The sequence below is a fragment of the Zingiber officinale genome, chromosome 6B, assembly GCF_018446385.1.
Source record: "Zingiber officinale cultivar Zhangliang chromosome 6B, Zo_v1.1, whole genome shotgun sequence".
Taxonomy (NCBI): domain Eukaryota; kingdom Viridiplantae; phylum Streptophyta; class Magnoliopsida; order Zingiberales; family Zingiberaceae; genus Zingiber; species Zingiber officinale.
The window spans coordinates 105,760,582-105,777,806 of record NC_055996.1 but is presented as its reverse complement, the minus strand read 5'-3'; the positions used below and the strand labels follow the sequence as shown (position 1 = coordinate 105,777,806).

The 17,225-nt window shown below is 40.8% G+C and overlaps 1 pseudogene; it reads right to left on the bottom strand.

The window, feature by feature from the left end:
• Positions 1-16,321: 16,321 nt before the first annotated feature.
• LOC121988701 overlaps positions 16,322-17,225 on the bottom strand; it is a 61,599-nt pseudogene continuing 60,695 nt past the window's right edge.

Below are 17,225 nucleotides of genomic sequence, written 5' to 3'. Positions count from 1 at the left end.
CCAATCTCCTCTAACACCATCTAGCTTAACTTTCAATCCCCGGACAATCTCTCGGTTGATGACCTCTGTCTGCCTGTTACTTTATGGGTATGCTACGGAAGTGAACGCCTGAGTAATGTCGAACCCTCGACACCAGGCCTGGATCTTCCGACCTTGAAACTGCCTTCCATTATCTGATACCAGCTTATGGGGTATGCAGAATCTGCATAGAATGTTCCTCCATAAAAATTGAATAACCACTCTCTCGATAATCCTGGCCAGAGCTTCGACTTCCACCCACTTGGAAAAGTAGTCCACGACCACCGGTAAGAATCGCCTTTGATCGGATGCCATAGGGAAGGGTCCGACAATGTCCATGCCCCACTGATCGAAGGGGCAAGAAACTATAGATGTCTTTAGCATTGAGGTGGGCATATGCTGTTGGATCGTGAAACGTCGATAGAGGGGGGGGTGAATATCGATTCGAAAAAATCGCGTTAATAAGAGTTAAGCGCAGCGGAATAATAAAAAACTTAGGCAAACTGAACAAGGTATTTTTTACTTCGTTCGGAGCCTGTGACGACTCCTACTCGAAGGCCCGTACTCCTTGAGTACTTTCGTTGGGCAATTCACTAGCAATTCGAAATACTATTACAAATTAAGATACAGAAATGCTAATGGAAATAAAGTGATACCGACAAGAAAGTTAACCAAAGAAGAAGGAGCACTTTGTCGGAGCTTTGTTAGCGTCGCAGGAGCGTAGAGCAGCAGAGCAAGCAGTCGAAGAGTTCTCAGTTGTTATTGAAGCTCCACCCCTGGGGCTTCTTTTATATGCTGCTCCGGGCGCCTGGATCCCTTCAGGCGCCCTGGTGCGACGTGGCGAGTCTAATCAGCGAACTCCATGTGGCGACGACTCGGCTGGATAAAATTCACCTCAGGCGCGGATCCCTTAAGGCGCCCGTATTTCCGAAACTTCCTTTCTGCAAGCGAGTTAGTCGAGACAAATATATATTAAAAGCAGTTGTTAGCACAACTAAAGTAATATGATTTAACAAGAAAAGAGTATGACTTAGATTCCGTCTTTCCGAGACCGGAATCTAGTCACGATCTCGACTTAGATATCCGAAATAGATCTAAGCCGGATCGACGCCTAATGTTCCTTTCCTGGGAGCGTCCTCGCAGTCACTCCCTCCGGTGACTTACCTCACTTACCTGCAGACGTCCGGTCGACCTGTCTGGACTTCGTGCTGACTATCCGGTCAGCCCGTCGCTAGGCTTCGTGCCTAAGCGTCCGGTCAGCCCGTCGACCTTGGACTTTGTACCGACTATCCGGTGACCCGTCGACCTAGGCGGGCTTCTCCTGCACATCGGTCAGCCCGTCGACCTGCCTGGACTTATCCTGTACACTCGATCAGAGTGTTAGATCAACAATAAACCTAACTTAACCTATTTGTCATTCATCAAAACCTGGGTTAAATCGTTAGTGCTAACCGCACCAACAATCTCCCCCTTTTTGATGGAATGACAACCTGGTTAAGTTAGTGAAGACATTTGCAAGAAAAAAAACAGATAACATCATTATGTGGAGGTTTTTAAGTTAGTTGTATTTTCAATTGGTTTGGCTAACTTAATCCACCTAACCCTCCCCCTTTAGCATTCATAAAAAATAAGCATGTTTAAAGTAATTAAAAATACAGACTTCAGACAAAGTAAGGAATCATGTCAAGTTAATCTGGGGGAGTTAAACTTAGTAATTTATCTTTTGTAAAAGAGCTAAGTTTTGAGACAAGTTTAAAAGATCTATTTTTCAAAACTAGGTAAAATTGATTTTCTAAAACTGAGTTGGTAAAAGATTTAACTTTCAAGACTTAAGTACATAAAAGACTTGATTTTTTTTAAAGCTAGTTTTCAAAAATAGGTGTATAAAAAAAATCCAGATTTAAAGGCTAAGTTTTGTGAAAAATAGCTAATTTTTCAAGTATAGCTTCTAAGGTTAAGGTTTAAGAATAAGTTCTAAATTTCAAGAAATTTTTTTTTTAAAACAGGTTTCAACTCTTTTCAAACATAAGCAAAATTTCAAAACTAAGTTTTAAAATATATTTTAAGATTGATTGAAGTTTAATTTTCAACATTAAGTTTCTAAAAGATTAAAAATTTTAAAAAGACTTAGTTTATAAACTTACGCTTAGTTTACAAAAATTAATTTTTGTAGAATTAAGTAAAGTCAAATTCTCAGAACTAGATTTTTAAATTCAATTTTCAAAACTACGTTAAATCTAATTTTGAAATTCAATAACTTAGTTTTCAAAAATAGGTTTAAGAAATTTTTAATAAAAATGTTTTGAAAAACCGAAAAATTTTAATTGATTCCTCCCCCTGGACCTGACATCAAATCAAATGTCTAACCAGTTAGTTACTGACTGACTTATCAAAAGATAGCAGCTTTCACTTGGTTAGTCAAGTTAAGGTCAATCTTAACTTGATTAATATATATTTTGTTTTTAACGCCCAGACTTATGTCGATGCACTGAAATAAGCATCTTAAGTCTTAGGCAAGTGGCCTATGCATCTCACCCCTTTCTATTGTTCGGCAAACACAAGCAAGGTAAGCCTAGGGTTTTGGTGAGATGCTCAAAACTAGTCCTATGGGTGCATGTTCTCTAAGGATTTTGAACTAGTCTAAGGCTAAAAGTTTATTTAAAATCTAAAAATAGGAAGGTTTTAAAAGCTGACACATGTTTGAACCTATGAGTTAAAAACAATCATCTTTGAAAATATTTCTGAAATTCAAAATTCCTAGGCTACCAAGATAGAACATAATCAATGCAAGTCTGAAATATCACTAGATAGATCCAAAGTATTTTACAGGTAGTGTAGCTACAGAAGTGAGTCATAACTAGAGCAACTGAGATGATGAAGGGGGTGGTCCAGATCCCAAGGATCGAAGAAGCACCATCAGCTCAGTGTGGTGTCCCCGGCACTCGTAACTCAGCAACCTCTCGCCGTATGTCCCGATGAAAATCGAGTTCTCCTCATGGAGACTCGCCATAGCTCTCTCTAGTCCGGTCATACGGTCGGCTAAAGTGCGGGGAGCGTGACGTGGTGCTCGAGCTGGTGGTGGAGGTGGCGGCTTCCTCCGGAAACAGTGCAAGCATGAACTCGTCCCCCTGTGCGTCTGGATCGGCTGGTGCCGTGCCCCCTCCGCCAAGACATAGTCCCGTCATCCCTATCTACGTGGATATCAGCTAGAGAGGCTGCTATAACATCGAACTCGATCATATAGGCAATGTCTCCTCTAGTGACATCAATATGCAACGAGGACATATATCTGTCAGAATGTGACAGAGCGGCATGTGGACTCGTCTATCAGTCATGTATCCAGTAGAGTAGATAATGGTGGAGAAGATATGTAGGCTAATGTCAATATCTAACCTATGACTCGGGCATAGAGTAAAATGAATGGAATGGGCGCATCACAATGATGTCCCGAGTAGTCGTGGTAAAATGCAAAGACTAAGACCCTATAAAGGCGTAGTCACTGGACTCAAGTTCTACCGACCTAAAGCTGGATCACGGTGGGATCTCACTCTCCCCAAAATACTGAATAAATCGTATCGAGAGTAATATGTGAGTAGGGATCTCCGAATGGTAGATCCTTGGGAGGATAACACAAAAGAACAAGTAGATGGACGTAACTCTAAAACTCTCGGATAGTCGTGGGGAAAAGCGTGATATAGTGCCGCTGCCCTAGTGGTATAGGTGAGATCGTCTACTTTCACTAGGTTATTGCAAAATTCAGCACACAGACTTATGTTTACTGGACTGGTACATTCGACAAGGTTCTTTAAGTTATAGTGGTTTATAACCTCTATAACGGAGGCACACGAACCTAGAAAGAACGATCTATCTATACATTTAGTCCTAATGGCCTTATAAATGGTTGACTCAAACTTAGTCTTTAGTTCATCTGTGGGAAACCTAGGGTCAGTGCTAGCATTAGAGGGTCCAACACCAGTATTTGTTCGTTTCCTACTGTATATAAAAAAAATATTCTAAGAAAAAAAATAAGAAGACAAATTCTAATAAATTTTCAGATAGGGGAAGAAGATTTACCGACGAGCCATCGACAAATATAGATCTGACGACCTCGGTTGAATCGCAGCAGCGTCTTCACCGCAAGAAAAATTTGATTTAAAATACTCTCGCACTGAGGTTCGGAGTGAACCTTGGCAAAAGTGAAGATTTTGTGGGGCAAGGGTTGGGGGCGCCCGCTGCCCCTTATTTATAGGGAGCTCCGGGCGCCTGGAGCCATTCCGGGCGCCCGGAGTTGATTTTAGGCGGGGCGCCCGGATTCCCTCCCAGGCGCCCCGGAAGTGAATACCAGGGGCGCCCGACTTTTGTTTTTTTTTTTTTTTACATTAAGATTTAGAGATTAGGTTTAAAATTAATTTTTAAGTTTTTAAAATTAAAATTTTGAAATTAAGTTTTAAAATTCAAATTTTGAAAAATGATTTTTTTTTTTTTAGTTTAAAATTTTGAAAATAATTTTTAAGTTTAAAATTTTGAAAATAATTTTTAAGTTTAAAATTAAAATTTTGAATTTAAGTTTTAAAATTAAAATTTTGAAATTAATTTTTAAGTTTAAAATTAAAATTTATTTTTAAGTTTGAAATTAAAATTTTGAAATTAATTTAAACTTAAAATTTTGAAATTAATTTTTAAGTTTGAAATTAAAATTTTGAAATTAATTTTTAAGTTTAAAATTATAATTTTGAAATTAATTTTTAAAAATTTTGAAATTAATTTTTAAAAATTTTGAAATTAATTTTTAAGTTTAAAATTAAAATTTTGAAATTAATTTTTAAGTTTAAAATTACAATTTTGAAATTAATTTTTAAGTTTGAAATTAAAATTTTGAAATTAATTTTTAAGTTTAAAATTAAAATTTTGAAATTAATTTTTAAGTTTAAAATTAAAATTTTGAAATTAATTTTTAAGTTTAAAATTAAAATTTTGAAATTAATTTTTAAGTTTAAAATTAAAATTTTAATTAAACAAATTTAAGCCTTATTCATCTCACCCGATCTATATTATCAATCAGGGAATCCTATGATTTTGTGAGATGAAATTGGATTTTTAATTATGGAGTTTTGGTTTAACTTGTGTTAGATTCAGATTTAGCTTTGGTATCCACAAATAGGCAATTTTCGGATAAACTTCTAAGCTTGGTGAGTCATATGGACGTCATTAGTAGTAACCAACCTTTCGAGGTTTTCCGAATAGTCCTATCCACGGAACTTAGTACTAAATCTTGGTCTAACTGGTTATGATTCATTTAAGGGTAGCTTCGGTCAGTTCCACTTGGCCAAATGCACCAGATCGAAACCATATCTTTCTAGACATGCGATGCCCAAGCTTCCCTAACGTACTATCATCCAAAACTTCACGACCATGATTCAAGTTAAACTTGGTCTCTTTTTAACTAATCCTAATTACCCTGCCGGGTTAGTTAATTTTGGAGGTGCTAGCTATTCTGGAGCCTCCCCCTGAATTATTGACCTTTAATTTAAATTTTTGTTTTAGGTTTGTGTCTGTTTCTTTTATAGTTATAATTAACTTGGTGATAGTTTATATTTTGTTGAGTTTTAAATTTTGAATTTTTCGATTTAGGTTTGTATTTTGATTTTTTATTTGGTTTAATCGAGTTTATATAATATACTTTTTCTTTAGGTATATAATATTGATTAAGTCCTACTTGTGTGGTCAGACACGCTTTTGGAACCCAAGCTTGATTAGTTGATTTGTATTGAGTTATTAATGACTTAAAAGTTTTATTTGAGTTTGACTTGTATCCGAGTCTGGTTTTATTATAACATGCTTTTTGATTGTTCAGGATTAAGTCAAGGTTTTTTGATCTTATTGTAAATTTTTCTAGCATTTCTTTTAAATTGTTAATATCATTTTTTAATGATAAATTCTCCTCCTCGAGTGTTAGATCTTGAGTTAGATTTGAATTTTTGATTTGTTCCTTGAGGTTTTGATTTTCCTCAAGAAGTGATTTGTTTTCATTTTCTATTTTAATTAATTTACTATTTAAACAGGAAATAATTTTAAAATTTTTTTTGTTTAAATTAAAATATAGCTCATTTGGGCCTTGAGCAATGCGGACTCGTGGCTTGTTTGAGTTCGACCGTCTTCACCTTGAGCTCGTCTTATTTGACCGGCCATCGGTCGAGGTGGCTCGATGTTCTGCTCTTCTTCCTCCGATTCGTCCGAGGAGTCGTCCCACGTTGCTTTGAGGGCCTTCTTTTTGGTTGGCTTCGGTTTGTCGAACTTCAGTTTTGGGCATTCGTTCTTGTAGTGTCCCTTTTTATTGCAGCCGAAGCAAGTCACGTTCTTTTGTTCTGAGGGAGAACTGATCTTTTGAAGGTCCTTTTTGCTGAAACTCCTTTTTCTCCTGGTGAACATTTTTCTTACCAAGTTCACCAGGTGTTCTTCGTCTTCGGAGTCTTGGTCAGAATCTTCTTCATATTCAGGCTTGCTCTTCTTTTCTTTGGAGGAACCTGCAAATAAAGCTATACCTTTCTTGGCTCCAGCATTAGTTTGTTCATGTAATTCTAATTCATAGAAAAGCTCGTCTAATTTTAACTTAGAAAGATTTTTAGAAATTTTGTAGGCATCTACGATTGATGCCCACAAACTATTACGTGGAAAAGCATTTAATGCGTACCTTATTAAGTCTCTATTTTCCATCTGGTGGCCTATCGCATGAAGCCCGTTGAGGATGTCCTTGATCCTCGCGTGGAGCTGATTCGCCGTTTCACCTTCCTGCATTTTTATATTAAGAATTTTATTTAAAAGCAGGTCTCGTTTTGTTACCTTGGCATCGCTCGTTACCTCGTGCAGCTCGATCAATTTGTCCCACAGCTCTTTAGCATTTTTGTGTGGACCGACTCTGTTCAGTTCTTCTCTTGTTAATCCGCACTATAGAGTGTTGATCACTTTATTTTCTGTTGACGCCTTTTTCTTCAAATCTGCTGTCCAGTCTTCAGGATCCAGTATATTCCCGGAGCTGTCCGCTGGAATTTTATAGGGTCTCGTAACGCTCATCCACTGGTCGAAGTCTGTTTTGAGGTAAACCTCCATGCGCTTCTTCCAGTACGGAAAATCATCCCCGTTGAAGAGGGGAGGTCGTACTGTGCTGAATCCTTCTATCTGAGACATTTTAGTCCTGCGCACAGAAGAAAGAAAAGAAAAACAAAAATCCCAAGACTTGGTCTTGGATTAGTAGTGCGGAAGAAGAAAAATAATAGAAGTATCTAAATTGGTGTTGCACCAATTTAGATTTAATTGTAACGAAAAAAAATTCAAAACAGGTAATAATACCAGTTTGAAATTAAACGTAAAACTGAAAACCAAAAAAAAATTAATTTTTCACCCCCTGTCTGATTGGTGGTTGCACCAAATCAGAGCGGTACCTGCTCTGATACCACTTGTTGGATCGTGAAACGTCGATAGAGGGGGGGTGAATATCGATTCGAAAAAATCGCGTTAATAAGAGTTAAGCGCAGCGGAATAATAAAAAACTTAGGCAAACTGAACAAGGTGTTTTTTACTTCGTTCGGAGCCTGTGACGACTCCTACTCGAAGGCCCGTACTCCTTGAGTACTTTCGTTGGGCAATTCACTAGCAATTTAAAATACTATTACAAATTAAGGTACAGAAATACTAATGGAAATAAAGTGATACCGACAAGAAAGTTAACCAAAGAAGAAGGAGCACTTTGTCGGAGCTTTGTTAGCGTCACAGGAACGTAGAGCAGCAGAGCAAGCAGTCGAAGAGTTCTCAGTTGTTATTAAAGCTCCACCCCTAGGGCTTCTTTTATATGCTACTCCGGGCGCCTGGATCCCTTCCGGGCGCCCTGGTGCGACGTGGCAGGTCTAATCAGCGAACTCCACGTGGCGACGACTCGGCCTGGATAAAATTCACCTCCGGGCGCCCGGATCCCTTCCGGGCGCCCGGACCTCCTATTTCCAGAAACTTCCTTTCCTGCAAAATAGAGTTAGTCCGAGGCAAATATATATTCTGCAAAACAGATTGTTAGCACAACAAAAGTAATATGATTTAACAAGAAAAGAGTATGACTTAGATTCCGTCTTTCCGAGACCGGAATCTAGTCACGATCTCGACTTAGATATCCGAAATGGATCTAAGCCGGATCGACGCCTAATGTTCCCTTCACGAACGCGTCCTCGATCCTCCCCTCCGGTGACTTACCTCACTTACACCGCCAGACGTCCGGCCGGCCCGTCGGCCGTCTGACTTCATGCCGACTATCCGGTCGGCCGTCGACCTAGCTGGGCTTTGGGTCGTTACACCGTCGACCCGCTTGGACTTCGTGCCAACTATCCGGTCAGCCCGTCGACCTAGCTGGGCTTCGTGCCAGACATCCGGTCAGCCGTCGACCTGTCTGGACTTATCCTGCACACTCGATCAGAGTGTTAGATCAACAATAAACCTAACTTAACCTATTTGTCATTCATCAAAACCTGGGTTAAATCGTTAGTGCTAACCGCACCAACATATGCATCAGATTTTGATGTTTCTGGCAAGACAGGTAAGTGTTCACCAGTTGCTGAACATCCCTCTATAGAGTGGGCCAGAAATATCCGGCCAACAGCACCTTACGAGCTAGCGTTCGACCTCCAGCATGACTGCCACAGCACCCCAAATGCATTTCTCTCAAGACCTGATCCGCCTCTTCCATGCTTATACACTTGAGTAAAGGCCTAGAAAACGCCCGCTTATATAATTGATCTCCTATCATGGTATATGCATGGGCCTTTGTCCTGACCAGTTGTGCTTGTTCCAGGTCTGTTGACAGGGTACCTTGTTGAAGATAGCTAATCATCGGTGCTCTCCAATCAATAATCTCATCCTTGTTATTCTGCAGATTTATCTGGGTTATGAGAAAGGTCTGTGCTATTGACCTATCCAGTACCCATGTGGTCAGAGAACTGGTCATTTGGCTAACTCGTCAGCTGGACCATTTTCTGCTCTAGGAATCTTGCTTATCGTGACCTCTTTGAATTCTTCTTTCATCTTCTCATAAGCCTCCCGATATACTTACAGCTTGTTGCTGTTGATCTCAAAGTTGTCTGTTACTTGCTGAGTTACTAATTGGGAGTCTGAATAAATGATAACTCGGGCAGCTCCCACATGCCGGGTTGCCTGCAGCCCTGCTAATAAAGCCTCATACTCTACCTCGTTATTGGTAGCTCTAAAATTTAATCGTACAGCTAGCTGCAAGATGTCTTCTTGAGGGGATATAAGAAGAACTCCGACGCCACTCCCCTGACGTGTGGCTGATCCATCCACATATACTTTCCAAGTTTCTTCTGAATCCGTTTAATGAACCTCGGTCAAGAAATCAGCCAAGGCCTGTGCCTTAATAGTTGTGCGAGCTTGATAGGTGATATTGTACTCTCCCAATTCGGTCACCACTTGATAAGCCGGCCAGCAACTTCAACGTTGATAAGAGCTTTACCCATAGTGCTGTTGGTCAGAATCGTGATGGGATGCGCCAGAAAATAGGGCCTTAAATGCTGAGCCATAAGCACCAATCCATAGACCAATTTTTCCAGAGCTGTGTATCGAGACTCATCTCCCTTTAATAAATAACTGAAAAATACACTGGCCACTGTACATTGTCTTGCTCTTTCACTAATACCGCCCCACGACCTCAGGGGTAGCTGATAGGTAGATCCAGAGTGGTTCTCCTGTGATAGGCTTGAACAAAGAAGGCAAGGTCTCCAAATACTTCTTTAGCTCTTCAAAAGCCCGCGTGCACTCCTCGTCCCACTGGAATTTAGAGACTTTCCGGAGTACTTAAAGAAGGGTGTCGCCTTGTCTGCTGATCGGGAGACAAATCTAGACAGGACTGTTATCCTGCCTACCAAGTTTTGGGCCTCTTTCAGGTTTTGCGGGGCCTTCATGTCCCGAAGTACTTGAACCTTTTCGGGGTTGGCTTCAATTCCTTGCTCAGTGACGAGATAGCCCAAGAACTTCCTTCCTTTAGCTCCAAATAGACACTTCAAGGGATTTAATTTTACTCCATACTGTCGGAGGGTGCTGCAGGTTTCCTCCACGTCAGCTATCAGGTTCGCAGCTAAGGGAGATTTGATGAGTATGTTGTCTACATTGACTTCCACATTATGCCTGGCCTGCTCCCGAAAAATTTTGTCCATCATCCTTTGGTAAGTAGCTCCAGCATTCCTGAGCCCGAAAGGCATGACAGTGTAGCAGAAAGTACCATCTGTTTTGATAAAACTAACCTTCTCTTGATCTTCCACGGCCAGGAGGATTTGATGGTACCCCTGATAAGCATCCAGCATGTAAATTCTTTCGCAACCGGCAGTTGAATCTACTAGTTGATCAATTCTAGGAAAAGGATAACAATCTTTAGGGCTGAGATCTCGGAAGTTTATGCAGACCCTCCATTTATTATTAGGTTTAGCCACCAGGACCACGTTAGAGAGCCAGGACGAGAACTGTACTTCCCTAACGTGACCCGCTTTCCTGAGCTGGTCCACTTCAGCTCGAATAATTTTATTTTGATCAGCTGAGAAGTTCCTCTTCTTCTGCTTGACTGGCCTGTCTTCAGGCAAGAGATGTAGCTTATGCTCGGCTACTTCAGGCTTCAACCCTGGTAATTTTTCGGTAGACTAGGCGAAGACGTCCCTATTGCGGATCAAACACCGGATCAACTCTTCTTTAAGCTTAGGAGATAGATCTCCAGCTATACAAGTGAGAGTCTCCGGGCGTTCAGGATATAACTGGACCTCTTCACAGGGAATGGGCTCCTCAACTATAGGCATAGGCTCCTCCTGAATGGCATGAACGGCCCCGTCTTGCGTCCTTTGAGCCTTGCGAGCTTTCACTTTGACCATGTCAATATAGCATCGCCGAGAAACCCTCTGCTCCCCTCTCACTTCCCCGACCTGCTCTCCCACGGGGAACTTGATCTTCTGGTGGAAGGTGGAGACGACAGCCCTGAATTCATGCAAGGCTGGTCAGCCTAAAATAACATTGTAAGAGGAGGGTGAGTCTACTACGATGAAGGTGCTCCTCTTGGTCCTTACTAATGGTCCACTCCCTAAGGATATAGCCAACTTGATCTGGTCTATGGGTTTTACTTCGTTGCCAGTAAAACCATATAAAGAAGTAGCCACCGGTTGAAGCTCGCTAGCGTCGATCTGCATTTCTTTAAAAGCAGACCTAAACAATACGTTAACAGAGCTTCCAGTGTCAACGAAGACTCGAGCCACCCGACTATTGGCTATGACAGCCTTAATGATGAGGGCGTCATCATAGGGCAGCTTCAGTTCCTCCAAGTCCTAGGGTCCAAAGCTAATAACAGGGCCAGCAGTTTGCTCCCGGCTGCATCCTACAGTATGGATCTCCAACCGGCGCTCATGGGATTTACACGCCCTGCCTGAATCTCCGTCAGTGGGTCCTCCAGAGATCATACCAATGTCTCGGATGGCCGCGTTGCCCCTATTTTCAGCTTCACGAGCTTCTCCTGGCTCCCCAGTGTGCCCTTACTGTGGCATGCTAGGTCCTCCCTGATCTACTCGGGGTCTCCCTGCTTGTCCCGTTGAGTTGCGTCTCTCCTCCATCATTCTTTGGACCTGAGGAGCCAGGGAGGTGGCAGGCCTAGCTCAGCAGGACGACGGGAGTCTCGAGCGAATTGCACACAATCACTGGTGGTATGCGTGTGCGACCGGTGGTAAGTACAATAACACGGTCCCCAAGTCCCAGGTCGGGGGACCTGGACTGCAGCTATACGCGGGCCCTACCGAATGTCCTGACTGGGGGGGGGGGGGGGGGGAAGGTAAGTCGGGCTTCCCGACCACGCGGGAGAGGTTGAGCAAGCGGTTGAGGTGCTCTTCTTTCAAGTCTGTTAGTAGAGGGAGGCAGTTTGTCTGCCTTCCTTCGCACCACCTGCGCTCCCTCCACATTGATGTAGTTGGTCGCCTTCTCCAACATCTCGTCAAAATTCTTTACGGGATTCCTGATGAGATCCCTAAAGAATTCCCCCTCGGTTAGTCCATGGGAGAAGACACTCATAAGTATTTCTGATGTGGCCGAAGGGACGTCCTGGGCCACCTGATTGAAGCGCTTGATATAGCTTCTCAATGGTTCAACGGGCCCTTGCTTGAGAGCGAATAAGCAGTGGTCAATCTTTTGATATTTCCTGCTGCTGGCAAAGTGGCGCAGGAAGACAATCTTGAAATCTGAGAAACATGTGATGGACCCATGCGGCAGTCCATTGAACCATTTTTGGGCAGAGCCCGAGTATTCAAGAATACCCGACATTTAACGGCATCGTTGTACTGATGTAGCAGAGCCGCATTTCTGAACTTGTGGAGATGATCTTCAGGGTCCTTGCTTCCATCATACACCCCAATAGCAGGGGGTCGATACCCTTTGGGTAGCCTTTCCTCCAATATTTTGGAAGAGAAAGACACTTTTTCTTCTGGCTCCCCCCCCCCCCCGACATTCTTCACGAAGGACGGTAGCCTTTCCCTTTTTTGAGTCTCTAGGCAGAGAGTTTTTTGCCATAGAGACTTGTGGTTGCTCCTTATGGCTATAGCATCCAGGTTCTGGTTGATAATAACCCTGACCCAGCTCCCTATAGAAGGCCGGGGGAAATTCCATCGGTTGTTTCCTCTTGGAACCTCTATCGGAGGCGTGAGCAGTTCCTTGGAAACCTCAGGTAACTTTTGCGATCTGGAGGTGGTAATTTGTTGCTTTTCAGAGGTCACCCGCTTCTTGGCCTCTTTGAAGAGCTCGTATTCTCCCGCGATCATGGTCACATTGATTCGTCCATAATCCTCCATCTTTACGTTCCAGAGCAGGTAGTTGTGTTCCCACAGACGACGCCAAATTTGATCCTGTCCGAAAGCTGAGTCGGACAGAGGTGGGTTGCGTTGTCCTCAAGGTTGAAGGAAAGTCGCTGAGATGCTTGGTCGACCTGGCACTTCCGGGAAAGGTTCCCACGGGCGGATGACGAGGGGTGGTGACGAGGACGATCAGGCAAGGGTTCTACACGCACTTAGACAAGCACCCAGGTCGTTAGAGACCAGAAAGCAGGGAAAAAGTACCCGGGTCAGGCCCTCTGATGCTCAAGTCAGGTACTTTTTCCCTAAAAAAATAGTGAAAGGACGAAAAGTAAAAGATGAGTGCGAAAAGACGAGTGAGCATATTGTTGGATCGAAAGTGCTAGAGGGGGGGGGGATGAATAGCGCTCGTGACTTTCACAATTTTTGTATTCGTAAAATGTTTGAGTTAAAGCAGCGGAAATGATAAACGAAATAAGCACACACAAAGGACACCAGGGGTTTACTTGGTTCGGAGCCTGTGGTGACTCCTACTCCAAGGCCCGCGATCGAAGATCGCTTTCGGTGGGCAATCACTATCAATCCGAAAAACTTTTACAATTAAGGATTACAAGTGCTGAATAAAGAAATGATACCGACAATATATAAGAATTGAAGAAACGAGGTCGTCAGTTGTCGAAGTAGCAGCGCGTGGTGGAAGCGTTTGGAGAGCGTTCAAAAGCACCAGTTGTTCTGTTCGAGATTGATGATCAGGCTACTTCCCGAGGCTCCTTTTTATAGGCTCTGTAAGACTGATCAGATCCCCAAGTCTCGGGATCAGGTTTGACCCGAGGCTGATCGCTCGACCGATCCCCGCGTTCGATCGACCGATCAGTCGATCTCCTCCTATCTGATCCGCCCGATCCGCTTCAATCTAGTCAAGCCTTATCCCCGGTTATGTCGACCGAAAATTTGATTCGGCCGACTGAACCCCTGGTCGAGCTCGGTCCACTCGCTGGAAGTCCGATCAGCTTCTTTGGGGGTTCGGTTGATCGATAGCCCGGTTCGGTCGACCGATCCCGGTCAATTCTGACCCTACACAGAAATTGTTAGAAATGTTTTCCTGCAAAACAGAGTTAGAATATCGCAGATATATAAGTAAATAGATTGACAATCTTCAGACTATCCGATTTTGACTTCGGATTTCCGACCGGAAACCCTAGGTCGAACCGACGACTACTGTTCCCTCTTCCGGGGAATGCATCCTCACCTACTTCACTCAGCAGAAGTTACCTTTTGCCAGTTCGATCCTTCAGACCGACTGGACTTTTGCTCGGCGCTTGAATCTTCCGGTCTTCATGCTGGACGCCCGCTCCACAACTCGTCTAGACTTCCACCTGGTTCGCGACACCAGGATTTCCACTTAGGGTTACCACCCCCTAGGGGTTTTGCCCGAAGCTCCGACTCGCCAAAACTTTCTACCTAGGGTTACCAGCTCCTAGGACCTACCGCCCCCTAGGGTTTTCCACCTGCCTAACCGCAGCTAGGACTTTCCTGCAAAGCTCGATCAACATATCAGATAACAACACACCTTAACTTTAAATCCTTTTACCATTATCAAAACTCGGGTTCGATCGTCGGATGCTTCCCACACCAACAATCTCTCCCTTTTTGATTATGACAACAAAGATTCAAAGTTAAGTAAAAAAATACTATAAAGAATATTCAAAGAACAATACAAAATTAAGTACAGTAAGTGAAGAACTCCCCCTTAATAAAAGCTCCTCTTTAAATTTTTTGAAAATTCTTAATTTCTTTGATTTTTTTATACTTTCTTATACTCTCCCCCTTTTTCATATATCAAAATTTTCTTATACCCTCCCCCTAAGCTTAAGTGACCATTGGCTTTAGCAAGAAAAAATATTAGTACAACTTAGCTTTAAAAAAATATTGGCTTAAAGAAAATAGATATGTAAAATATTAAAACACTTAGCTATGTGAACAACAAAATGTTTATCAAAAACAAGAATATGATCTTAAGATAATTTGATTTTGGGAAAAATTTAGCTAATTTTAACTTAATACATTTAACTTTTTAGAATAAATTTACTTGTAACACTTTTAAGTGAAAATTTTTTATTATAAGTTTAAAAAGCCTTTTGAAAAAAATACTTAGTCAATGTTAATTTTTTTTTTTAAGAATACTTAGCTTTAGAGTGAATTTCCTTGTAAAAGTTTAAAAAGGGTTTTGAAAGATACTTAGTCAAAGTTTGGAAAAATTTTACAAGAATACTTAGCCATATGAGATGTTATCATCATGAGATCTGAAGTTCGAATCTCGATAAAATCGAGATAAATGTCTTCTTTATGTGCTAGTCATTATTCCAAAAACTAATAATTCTTCATGATTTATTTCTTCTATATTAATCTTAGGATAGATTAACTAAGAATAAATATATTCACTTTTTATCATCATAAGTGTGTTTACCTCTGTTCAATATAAGAGATCACATCAGGATTAATTTTTTAATATTTTTGAACATTTAAAAAAAACTCCGGATCTTCTCTCTCCCTGGACCGAGCTGGTAATTATAGCTGCCAGGCACCTAGCCCATCTGGTGCTAGGAGTGCCCTCACCGTCGCTAACTGTAAGAAAACACACCTCCAATTTGTTAAATTATTTTTTTCGCTGGTTTTGAAAATTTTGCACCAAGCCGAGAGTGGTAAGGACACTAGCGGTTACAGTACTTCACTTAATTATAGATACATGATTACGCTTAGGCGTCACTTACCGTGCACCAATCCCTCCCAAATTTCTGTACTTCACTTAATGCTGGATTGCACTGTCACTGACTCATTTAATCATAAAGAAAACACATCGACGATAATAATTTTAAGCTAAAAAAATGCATTTTAATCTCATTTAATCATTGTCTACTTTAATTAATTAGTTTACATTTTCGCTGGACTTGTAGATTTTATGTTTTTCATAAGCAATGAAATGAGTCTACATCTAAGAGTCTAAAACAAATTAGAATTTATTTTATTTTATCTTTTGAATTTGCTCCACCTTTCATAAAGACATGCAGCTAATTAATTGATAATGAAGTCATCACTTTCATCTTCATACGTGCATGGGCGTACTATTTATTATCTCCACTGTATCAGCTAGATAATGACAGCTTTAGTATAATAAAGTGGAGACAGACTACGAAGACAACAAAATTAATCAGCCCAAAGGACTGGATATCCCATGTTAAATACTAATTTACTACTTTTTTTTTATTATTATTATTATTATGCTAAAGACAACAATAACAAATATAATACCAAGAATTTTATTCCAAAATGTTACATGATGCTATTTTAGAATGTTTAAAAATTCTTAAACTTTTTAGTGATTTTAAGCCTGAATTTGAGAGGCTATGCAACTAATTAAATTTAAAACAAAATGTCAATTGCCATGAGCCCATTTATATTAGTTTAATAGTAAAAAAAAACATATAAAATAAATAAACATTCCACAATACTTTACATTCTGTCAACTGACCTGCCTATGAAAACATAGTTAACTATCATGGCATCAATCCACATTTCAGAGTTTACCTTGTGTTAGACTCGAATTCGACTGATATCCTTCACGTGGCCTAACAATCACTTACTTAACACAGACGCGTATACTAATCACATTTTTATGACAAGAAGAAAAATAGGAAACATTCGCTTCATGTATATTAGTGTCGATATATTAGATTACGTTAATTGATCAAGCTGAATTTTGAGTTAGCTTGGGATGCGTTGCTGCATAGATGGAGGAAGTCTGATCAATCTTCAAGTGAGAAAGGAGGTGTTGAACATCAGGTCTCAAAAGTCCCATGGCTTTGCCACACAGTGTGAGGATCTCCACTTTAGGTTTGCTATGGTTCTGTACATCACAGCATGGTGCCTGGTTTGTACATTCCATATTAAAAATCAAATTTCTGAGAGTAAATAAGAGTAGCTTTAATTAATAATGATTCATAAATGATATTCTACAGAGTTGAGATAGTTGAATCTATTAGTTGGTATGGATTCAATGATAACTAATGGATTCTATGGTATTAGTGTAGCTCCAGTAATAGTTGATAAAATGAGAGAAAATAAATTGAAGTTAATCAATAGAATCTATAGAGTTACGGAATTGAGAGTGGAAAGCGTAAAAGTTAAGTGTACGAGAGACCAAAGAACATATTAGTCCATATAGAGAAATGTGATTTAATTAAAGGGATCAAATTTAAGCGCGTTGGGATAAACAACTTGATGATGATTATGAATATCACAAATGAAAATTAAATCGTAGCAGAAAATAACTTAATAGATTTAGTC